Here is an 11,431-nt window from a genome sequence, read left to right on the forward strand (position 1 = left end):
CATTTTAGTCATTTCATTCTCTCCCATGCACAAATTTAGGGGGAGAAATAAACAAAAACCAAACAAAAAAGATTAGAAAATTAAAAATTCCAAACATAGTGTTATTTCTGTTTTATTTTTTTTTTCAGAAAACATTCAAAAATCCAAAAACATTAAAAATTCAGAAAAATCAAAAATATTGTCGTTTACAGTTTTGCTTGTTGATATAGTACTGGGAAGTGATATTATCAAGTGATAACAGGCAATCTGAGTCTGCGTAACGTACCCAAAGTTGAAGGGTCTATGCTCTGGTTTGATGCGCCGGTAGGCACGAAAGATTCTAAATGGACTTGACTAGGCAGAGTTGAACTTAAGAAATTCTTAGACTTGACAAATCTTGACCTAGTTAGATCCGTTTAGCCTGACAATACGACGCTCGGATAGATTGAGCAGGGAGATATATATGGGAATCTACTGGTCACACTAAAGAACCTGTATCTGGAACCGTGGATTAACTTTTCCTCGATGTGCGGATTCTGTCCTTAATTCCGGTATTGATGGGGCGACTGGGGAATTCCGATAAAGTAGGTCTGTAGAAAATTATTTTCTTTCTCTCTTACTGTTAGTCATATGTTGCCTCCTTTACGTGATTGGAAGAGATCCGACCTGGACTGCAACATATGCAAATCTATTTCTCTGCATATTATATATATGAAATTCTTCCTATCTGTTAGCCATATGTTGTCTCCTTTGTGTGATTAACAATCCGACCTGGTACACAGCATATGCAACCTTCTACTTTTCAATCCCTCTAAAAACTATAACTAATAATAATCTAAATCTATCCTCTCTATGAATAATAATCTGCTCACCTAAAGTAAGGAGTATCTCGGAAGTTCTTGATTATTGGAGCATATCAGGAAGCGGGAACCATGTTCTAGTACAATTAACAATTGAACACTCACAGATCGTCTATAGATCTCGCTGCTCAATTTAGGTGGACAACAATATCTTTGGTCGTCGTCAGCTGAATGGTCCTTAAGATATAGTATCTAGGAACTTAGGATCAGATATAGTATCTAGGAACTTAGGATCACCGTGTCTTGCAACTAATAGTATGTCCTAAATCTGTCACATTTTTTCGTGTTTAAGTGGACCACAATACCGGCGATCGACCAGACAAAGATGTGAAGATGAAAGGTACCGACAAGTGGATTAAGGCTGTCTAACAACTTTGATCCCAGTATCACAAGAAAAATTTTCAGTGAATTCTAAGATAAATTCTTGTCTGTGTTTATTCTTATTTTTATTTTATTTTATTTTTATTTTTATTTTTAATTTTAATTTTATTTTATTTTTAATAATTGTCAAAAATTTAATTTTTAAACATTTTAATTCTTAAATTTTAGAAATTAGTTTATTTTATTTTTATTTTTAGTTTAATTTTAATTTTACTTTTATTTTAATATCCTCAAAATGTTTATTTTTGAAAAATTTAATCGAAATTTGGACTGGGCCTTACACTGTGTGGGAGACTGGTAAAAGTTAAGGGAGTATATAAGGAAAAGCTTACTACCGTAAATCCTTTCCTCTTCTACCTCTCCCTGTTTACAGCCGCAAGCCTCCTTTCTCTCTCTACTCTCTCTCCTCGAAAAATTTTCTGTGAGTTTTTGCGAAATCGACTAGTCTACTTCGAAGGTATGCTAAAACCGACTGGGGATATGCTACTTGTTCATCGAATCGATCAAAATTGGAGGAGTAATCTGGGTTTTAGTGTTAGTCGGCATTCTGGGAGGGTTTACGGTTTTGGGAGATTCAAGAACCGTAAACTCAATTTGGCCTTACGACCGTAAACCCTTTTTGGCCTTACGACCGTAAACTCACTTTGGCTTTACGACCGTAAACTCCTCTGAGCTTACGACCGTAAACTCCTCCAAGCTTACGACCGTAAACTCAGTTTACGGTCAGGTGACCAGTTTGGACCGTAAACCCAGTTTGACCCACTTTGACCGTAAACTCAATGTTGACTAATTTTGACCGTAAACTCAAATTTTTTGTGGTCAAACTAATTTTTAAGGTTAATTAAGAAAACTTAAAGCTTTAAATTGTTAAATACTTTGTTTTCTTACTTGGCCTGTTTAGTGCAGATCAATGGCGAATCTCAAGTTTGCAGACATGCACAACCTGGCGATTGTGTTGGATGAACCTCCGGTCGCTCATGGAGAATTCAAATCAATGATCTACAGATTAAGAGAGTGTTGTCTGTCCTGTGCCATCACTGTGAATCCCGTTATTTATCAGAACATTGTCTGGGAGTTCTGGCAGACGACCAAGATATCAAAAGAAAATGGTGCATTTGTTGTTAAAGCTATGGTCAAACGATGCAAGATCGTAATCACCGAGCAATATATCAGAGACACATTGCTGATCAATGATCAACCCGATTTTCCTACTGAAATTGGGATTGATGATGTTCAAAGAATTCTCAGAAGGATGGGATATGAGGGCATCTACCCTCCCACGGTGAAGAAGCTTTTGCCTCCCTACTAGAGATTTTTGGCACACGTGTTCGTGAGCTGCATATCGGGGAGGAGATCAGGAGCTGATGAAATCTCTCTTCGTAACACAGGGGCAATCGTTTCATTGGCTTCTGGCATAAAATTCAACTTCTCGAAGTTCATTCTAGATGAGTTTTTGGTGAACATAAATGCTATATCCCGGGGAACCAGAGATGCATTCTTGTTATACTCGAGATTTATTCAGGTGTTCATCGACAACCAATTCCCGGAAATGATCAAAGACGGTGACAAGCTGGATATAAAGTCACTAGGCCCACACACGGTTGGTCTAATCAAGCAAAATTGAAAGGGCAAAGTCGTTTTCCAGGGCTTACATCCTCTCGAGAAGTTTGGAAAATTCGCTGAAATCAATGAATCTTCCGAGTCTCATGGGACTTCGGACAAGATGTCTTCAGAGCCCACTTCCTCCGAGAGAGTTGTTTCTGAGGATGTCATCACAGTCTCAGATCATGATGAAGAAGAAGCTCCAGCTGCTAATGCTCAAGTAGCTGAGGAACACGAATTGAAATCTGCTCAGGTGCAAGGAGATTACCATGAGGAGTCTGGAACGGAAACTGATTTATACGAAGACCTCAACCTCACAGGATTCGACAACGATGAAATTCCTCTCAATTTTGGGAGTAATGAAGATTTTATGACCGGGATGAACCTCAATACATTGCTTGACAATGTCGATGAAGTTGCTCCTCTAGCAACAGAGACAAGGGAAAAAGAAGACGTTCTCGAAGCCACACCTCCTCCTACCAATCCATCGGCGGAAATAGCAATTCCTATGGTGATAGCGTCAGGGATTCCTCCCCTTGATGTTGTTTTACCTACTTCTGCGCCGTTGGAAAGTGATCACCCAGCCACACTAGCCTCTCCTCCTCCAAGTAAAAGACGGAGACTCGACCCTAGACATGGATTTACTGATTCTAGTGCACTTCAAAGTTTTACAGCTCAACCAACAACAACTCCAGTTATAGTCTCATCTGAACCTATCAATGAAGGTCCTAGTACCTTCTTCGAAGCTGGTGGCTCTTCCTTCCCAACAGATTTCTCTCCTCCTAGGCCAGAGCATGATGCTACCTCTGTTAAGCTAGCCAGGCTCTTGGCCGAAGAACAATTTTCAACGCCTCCCCCACACGGCAAAGGAATTTCTATCGGGGGTGGCAGCTCAGGAGAAGAGAGTCTTTCCCTTCTTGGACTTCAGAAACAGATCGATACTCTTAACCAGAAAAACGTTGAGTTGGATCAGAGAAATATTGAGCTTGATATCAAGGTCGCAGACCTTCAAACTGAGAACATAAAGCTCAATATTCAAGTGGCTGAGCTTACCGAAGACAAAGCTCTGAAGACAAAACAGATTACGGATCTCCAGACATATTTTGGCCTACTAACCGCCAGCTACTACGATTTGAAGAAGAAGCTGGAAGATAAATTTGGCGACGAATTCAAGTCATCCGTTGACGAGCCGCAGATCTATCTTCCCAACCAAGATGCTCCCATAGCTCCACAATCTACCAAGACCACCACCGTTGTGAATCGCTTTGAAAAAGAACTGGCTCAAGCTCCGAGTATAATGAAGTTGAAACGCACTAAGTTGGCCCAGTCAGCTGAAAAGGGTCAACTTCTATTTAAAAGGAGCTCAGAACATAATGCCCCCTGGGATCAACAAAAGATCACCGTTACGGATCTGGGCGAACATCGCTTCAGAGACGTCTATGGTGATCGATCAAGAATCATCTCGTGGGGATCCCATGATACGATGAATATGTTTATGGTAAGGAGAAAGAGCGGCAACACTGAGTTATACAAGGATGCTCACGATTTTAGTTCCTTTACAAGAATTGATCTTACGGAGCTATCTAAAGCTCCCTTCTCAAACCCATCAAACAATCCCAGGGCGGGTCAGTTCAAATCATTTTTGGAAGATCAAGTTGCTAAGGGTTTTCCTTCGATGAAGACTGCTGAGTCAATAATCAAGGTTTACTCTGACGTAATTGATCCCAAGACAAGTCAGCCACTAAGATCAGTGATGTGGCCCGCTACAGCTCAAGTGAAGCAAGTTCCCATTCTTCAAAGTTATCCTGATGGATCTCTCACATCCATGCTATATTGGGTGTATGATGAATCCACAGATGCTGCTGTCATCAAGCTCAAAGATGATTGTATCTGCTTATATGACAAGAGGGATTTGCTTCAATTCGGCAAGTGGGACATTCATCAACTCTCGATTCATCAGATCATGGTGGCTGAAGATCTTTTTGAGCCTGCTGCAAAAGAATACACTTCGATGGTGGCTGAAATTATAGAGAAGGAAATGTGGAACGGAGCGATGGGAAAGTCCGATGTACTGGTGGTCGACAAGAGCTGAATCCAAGCTAGCACCAAACCAAGGGGGAGATTGAAGGGTCCAGTAAATGGTTTGGTCTAGGCTTTCATTGTATTTTGTTCATTATGAGTCTGTAACATAGTTATTGAGTTGTTTATGTGTTTTAGATCAGTAAGTGTGTTTACGACCGTAAACAGAGTTTACGGCCGTAAACATGTTTACGACCGTAAACCCTGTTTACGGTCGTAAACCCCGTTTGTAGGTCTTTGTGTAGTTGTTGATGCCATTGCATTTACAGAGAGTCCCATCGAGTTGTACCTGACGTTTTTCTGAATATAAACGTGTGCAAGCTCGATTTCTTTTCATCTTATTCTTCTATTCGTGATTGTTTGTTGCTTGACTACTGGTAAAGATCCTTATTAGGACCTTACAATTGGTATCAGAGCTTGGATTGTATCAGTCATTTTTGTCAGATCTGGAGCATATTTTATCTTATATTTGATCTTATTTTTTAAAGATTCTTGCGTTTTTGGATAGATCTCTGAAAATTAGGGGGGGTTTGTTCTTCGCGTTTTTGATAAAAACGAGTTTTTGATCGAGTTTTGGAGCAAAAAGAGGTGAAAAACGCTGTTTTTCACGTAATATGCGAAGAGTTTACGGTCTTTGAAGGATTTACGGTCGGCGGCGGCGGCTAGGGTTTCCCGAAGTTTACGGCCCAGAGTTTACGGCTCGGAGTATACGGCTTGGCGGTTTGCGGCGGCGGTTGCGGCTCGGCTCGGCGGTTTACGGCTCGGATCGTCTGCGCCTCGGCTCGAAATTCGGCTTGGTGGATCGCGGCTTGGAGGACGGCTCGACAACGCGGCTTGGTCTACGGCTTGCAGCAGCGTTCAACAAAAATCGGAGGCGAATTGGAGGTGCCGGGGTTCGAACTCAAGACCTCTGATTCATCAGCCCTCCACCTTACCAGTTGAACCTATCAGCAACTTGTTACAAGCCTTTCGATTTTAACTTAAAACCACTCCCTGTCGCACCACTTTTGCATATTTAACACTTTTAACCCCAAAAATCAATTTCTTTCATTTTTAAATTTCTTTTTCAACCAAAAATTTTAGTTTTTAAATATTGACTTTTATTTTTGACTTTTTACTTAAAGTTTTAACTTTGACTTTAAAGTTTGACATTTGACTTTAAACTTTGATTTTCTCGTTTAACTTTTAAATTTTCAAATTTAGCTTTTCGGTTTGACTTTTAAGTTTGACTTTTCAAGTTTGACTTTTTAAATTTGACTTTTAAGGTTTATAGTCAAAGGGCATTTTTTTTTGGGTTTGACTTTTAAGTTCTAGTTGTGCTTTTAATAGTTTTTGAAGTTTACGAGGGAATTGAAGACATGAAAGAGAGTCGTCAGGAGATGTTAAGACAAAACTTCAACATGTTCGATTATGTCCCTGGAGAAACCCTGGAAGCTCAGTTGCAGCGATTTACCACACTCACTACTGAGATGAATATAGCTGGGATCTTCTTGACCAAATCTGAGATAAACAAAAAGCTATTGAATTCACTTCCGAAATCGTGGGATATGAACGTGGCGGTCATCAAGAAGACAAAAGATCTCAATCGTCTTAGTCTTGCTGATATAATTGAAGAACTTGACGCTTTGAATTGTCGAAAAACAATGCGTTCCGCAAACCTTCCGGTCAATGAAGTTTCATGTTCTCAATCATGTGAAGTTTCATGTTCTCAATCATGTGAAGCCACGATTAAACTTCTTCGTGAACATAATAGTTTATTAAAAAGAGAAGTTGAGGACCTGAGATATGAAGGTTATCAACTCAGGAAAGGACAGAAACCCCTAAAGGCCTAGTTAGAAACAAAAATAAAGGACTTTAGGAAGCTTCAGGAAGAATTCAGCAACAAGTGTGAAAACTATGACTATATTAAGAGACAACTTGATGCTGTAACCGAAGAACTTGACGCCTTGAAAATTAAGTGTGGAAAAACATATGTTAGTTTCAAAAATTATACTGCGTCAAGTAAGACAGTCGAGTCCTTATTTGAAACCCAATTAAAATTCAAAGATAATCAAAACAAGGGTCTAGGGTATGATAGTGTTCCTCCACCTTTCAATCATAACTACACATCCATCCCTACGACACAGGAAGAAATTGACAGGGAGGCACATCTTCAATATGGCAAACCAGCTGGTTTTGTTTCAGGAGGTATTCAGGTTGAAAATTCTAATGTTTCTGCTTCATATGCAGGTAAAGTAGCAGAAGATGAGAACAAGGAGAAAACCATTGAACAAACCAACATCTCCTTGAACTCTGAATCTGTTGCTTCGAACTCAGCTGTTTCTGATCAACCTGCTGTTGAGAAATACAGGCCACCAATTCCAGTGAAACAGAGTACCTGTTGTAATTGTGCTTGTGGGAAAAATAAGAGACAAGGCAAGGATACGCCACCAGGGGCAGGAAGAAACAACTTCACAGTGAAGAAAAAGACACGTTTTCACTGTGGAACACCTGGACACATTGCCAGAAATTGTCCTAATCGCGCATACGTTTCCTACTATGCACAAGGCTGGCAGAACGCGCCAAGAGGGAGATACTTCAAAAGAAACCCCTCAAGGTCACGTTCAGACCATGATGAATGGAACACGCAGAATGCCAAGAATCCAACTCCCAAGGGCAAGAAGGGAATGTCGGCCAAGAAGCCAAATCCAAGAGATGCTCCCGTGAAGCCAAAATCAAAGTCATCTCAACGGCCGACATCAAGATCAAAAGCAAGTACTGAGCCACCCATCAGATCGAAAAAGAAATGGGTTAAACCCAACTACAAATGGGTTCCAAAGGCTCACTCTCCCAAATCAACTAATGACTCTAATATTTCTTCATCTTCTGTTTGTGATAAACAGGATATGTCATGGGAGAGAGTACCGTGCAAGGATGACAAAGGTCGACCCAGTTTCAAAATGGACTGGGTTCCAAAGACCAACTGATCCCGCTCTGTGTCGGAGCAGCTATGGAGGCATATCATCAGACTTCGGTTTGTTGGTAGTGGTTGTTCCTGGCACATGATAGGAGACATCTCTCAACTGTACAACACTCAGAACATTGTTTGGGAGTATGTGTCCTTTACGGGAAAGGAAGAAAGGAAAAGATCACAAACGGGGTTTGTGCTTAATGACATGAAGAATTTTCGGATCTGTTCTGAGATTACGCATGCTGTTCTCAGACCTTCTGGATGCAAATTCAATCGGTGACTTACGGTTTGAGTTTTCTTCTCTATACTCCTGAGTTTTTCTTAAACTGATTCGCTTTAAAGACTAATTTTTGTTTTAGGATAGTTTAAATTTGCGCATTTACTTTCGTTTCTCTCCTATGCACAAATTTAGGGGGAGAAATAAAAACAAAACAAAAATTAGAAAAGTTTAAAAAAATCCAAAAACATTAGAAAATCAAAAAATCAAAAATATGGTGTTAATGAAATGTGCTTGAGGGAGATGTTTTGGGAAGTGATATAATCATGTGATAACAGGCAATCTGAATCTGTGTAAGGGACTGAATTTGAATTGTCTAGGCTCTGTGTTCGATGCGCTGGTAGGCACGAAAGATTAAAATGGACTTGACTAGGCATTAATGAACTTAAGGAATCTAGAGACTTGAAAAATCTTGACCTAGATAGATCCATTTAGCCTGACAATACGACGCTTAGATAGGTTGAGCAGGGAGATATACATGATAATCCACCGGTCACATTAAAGTAATCCGTATCTAGAACTGTGGTTTAACTCTTCCTCGATGTACGAACTTTGTCCTTAATTCCGGTATTGATGGGGCGACTGGGGAATTCCGATAAAGTAGGTCTGTAGGAAATTACTTTCTTGCTTTCTATCTGTTAGTCATATGTTGCCTCCTCTGCGTGATCGAAAGATCTGACCTGGACTGTAACATATGCAACTCTATTTCTATGCATCTTCTATCTATGCAATTCTTTCTATCTGTTAACCATATGCTGTCTCCTTCGCGTGATTAACCATCTGACCTGGTACACAACATATGCACCATTCTACTTCTCAATCCCTCTAAATCTGGTTAGTCATATGTTTCACCCTCTGCATGATTGGAAGAGATCCGACCTGGGTGTATAGCATATGCATTCCAAATCTGACTTCTCTCATAATAATTGTCTGCTCACCTAAAGTAAGGAATACTTTGGAAGTTCCTGCTTATTGGGGTATGTCAGGAAGCGGGAAACACGTTCTAGTACATTTAAAATTGAACAATCACTAGGTTGTCTGTAGATCTCGCTGCTCAATTTAGGTGGACAACAATATATTTGGTCGTCGTCAGCTAAATGGTCCTTAAGGAATATTATCTAGGAACTTAGGATCACATTGCCTTGTCACTTATAGTATGTCCTAATTTTGTCACAATTTTTCGTGTTTAAGTGGACCACAATACCGGCGATTGACCAGATCTATTCATGAAGGGAGAGGTACTGATAAACGGATAAAGGTTGTCTAAAAACTTTGATCCCAAATCACTCTTAAAGTTAGATATCATTTTATTTTTGTTAAATTTGTTCATAGTTTTCTTCTAATTTAAATATTAGGGGAGAATTAAAAATTAAAAAAAAATCAGAAAATTAAAAATCCAAAAATAGTGTTATTTATGTTTTATTTCTTTTTCAGAAAATATGAAAAATCCAAAAATATTGTGTGCTAAGTTTTCTTTTAGTTTTGTTTTGTCTTGAAAAGTGAATTCAGGTGAAGATGAAACTCATGGAGTTTATGTCGAATATTTCTGAGCCAATGCTTCATCCGTGAGCATCGAAGAATTCTCATTCGAAGGAGCAAGAAATGAAGATTATTCTTTCGACATTCAATCTTTCAACCCCAGAAGCAAGGCGAAGCTGCACTTGAAGATTAGGTGACGGATTGCATTGAAGCCTCCTCAATCAGTCTGTTGCTATCTTAAACCTGCTGAAGTGATCAAGAAGATTTGTTCTCTCTGACGTTCTCTCTAAAGATTCTCAAGCTGAAAGCGCTATCTTTCAAGAATCAGTACAAGAAGCCTCCTCATCCGACGTGCGTTCAAAGCCAAATTCTGAAGAAAAGCCCAACTGCTCAAGATGAAGTCATTCATTAAAGATTCATATGTTCATCTTGAAGTCATGAAGATATCAAAGAGTAAAGCTGAAGCCAAAGCTCCCAATGAAGATTAACAAGAAAGTCAGCTATTTTTTAGGGGGAGCTTGTTGGGTAATTTAAGAAAAGAAAAGAAAGCTATAAACCAAGGGGGAGATTGTTGGGTCAAAAATATGGTTTATACTTTGCTTTTCTAAGCATTTATTGTTTTTATTATTTGGGCCAAAAATAGTATAGGATTAATTGTAGCTTGGACCGAGCATTGGATTATTTGTATTTTGGGTTTGGCCTTAGGTCCATATATATATAGGGTGAGGAGTGCATGTGAAGGAGGAACACATAGACTAGAGGAGCTTAAGTGTGTGCATTTTGAAGGTTTTCTAGAGAGAGAAACTAGAGAAAAGAGAGTGTGTGTGAGTGTGTGTGAATCTCATGTAAAGGATCATCATTCTATTCATTAATACATTGAGATTCACATTATTCTTCTTCTCCTTCTCTTCTATTTGATCTGACATCATCCGTTTGATTGGGATTCCGCACCATCAAACGGATCTGATTGATACACAAGCAGATTAGGGACTTACAAATGCTTAATGAATTATCCTTTGTTATATAAATGCCCTTACCTGGACAACTCTTTAAATACCTTAGCAGTCTAAAAGCAACATTCAAATGTGACTTATAAGGTTTATGCATATACTGACTTAAAATTTGAACAACATATGAAATATCTGGACGTGTCATAGTTAGATAAATCAATTTCCCAATTAATTTTTGAAACTCTGTTATGTTTACAACAGAATCAGAACTATCCAAATCAGATTCCCTTTTCAAAACCAAATTTGTTTCAAGAGGAGTCTTCACAGGTTTACAAGCAAGCATACCAAATTCATGCAACAATTCTATACAGTATTTCCTTTGGTTTAAACAAATCCCTTTATCAGTTTTAATTACCTCAATTCCTAGAAAATATTTCAACTCTCCTAGATCTTTAATAAAGAATTGTGATTTTAGAAAAAATTTTAACATTTTCCAACTCATCATTACAATTTCCTGTAATTATAATATCATCAACATATACCAGCAGAATTACAACAGTATTTCCATGATTTCTCACAAATATAGAATAATCATTTATGCTTTGTTTAAAACCAAAAATTGAAAGAGAATGACATAATTTTTCATTCCATTTCCTAGGTGCTTGTTTAAGACCATACAGGGACTTTATTAGCTTACAAACCCTGACATCACCTTTAGAGTGATATCCTTCAGGTTGAATCATATAAACATCTTCAGACAAATCACCATATAAAAAAGCATTATTAATATCAAGCTGAAATAGAGGCCAATAATGATGAACAGCAAGAGATAAAACAATTCTTATAGAAACCATCTTAGCAACAGGAGAAAAAT

The sequence above is a fragment of the Lactuca virosa genome, chromosome 2 (assembly GCF_052849685.1).
Source record: "Lactuca virosa cultivar CGN04683 chromosome 2, Lactuca_virosa_CGN04683_v6, whole genome shotgun sequence".
NCBI classification, from domain to species: domain Eukaryota; kingdom Viridiplantae; phylum Streptophyta; class Magnoliopsida; order Asterales; family Asteraceae; genus Lactuca; species Lactuca virosa.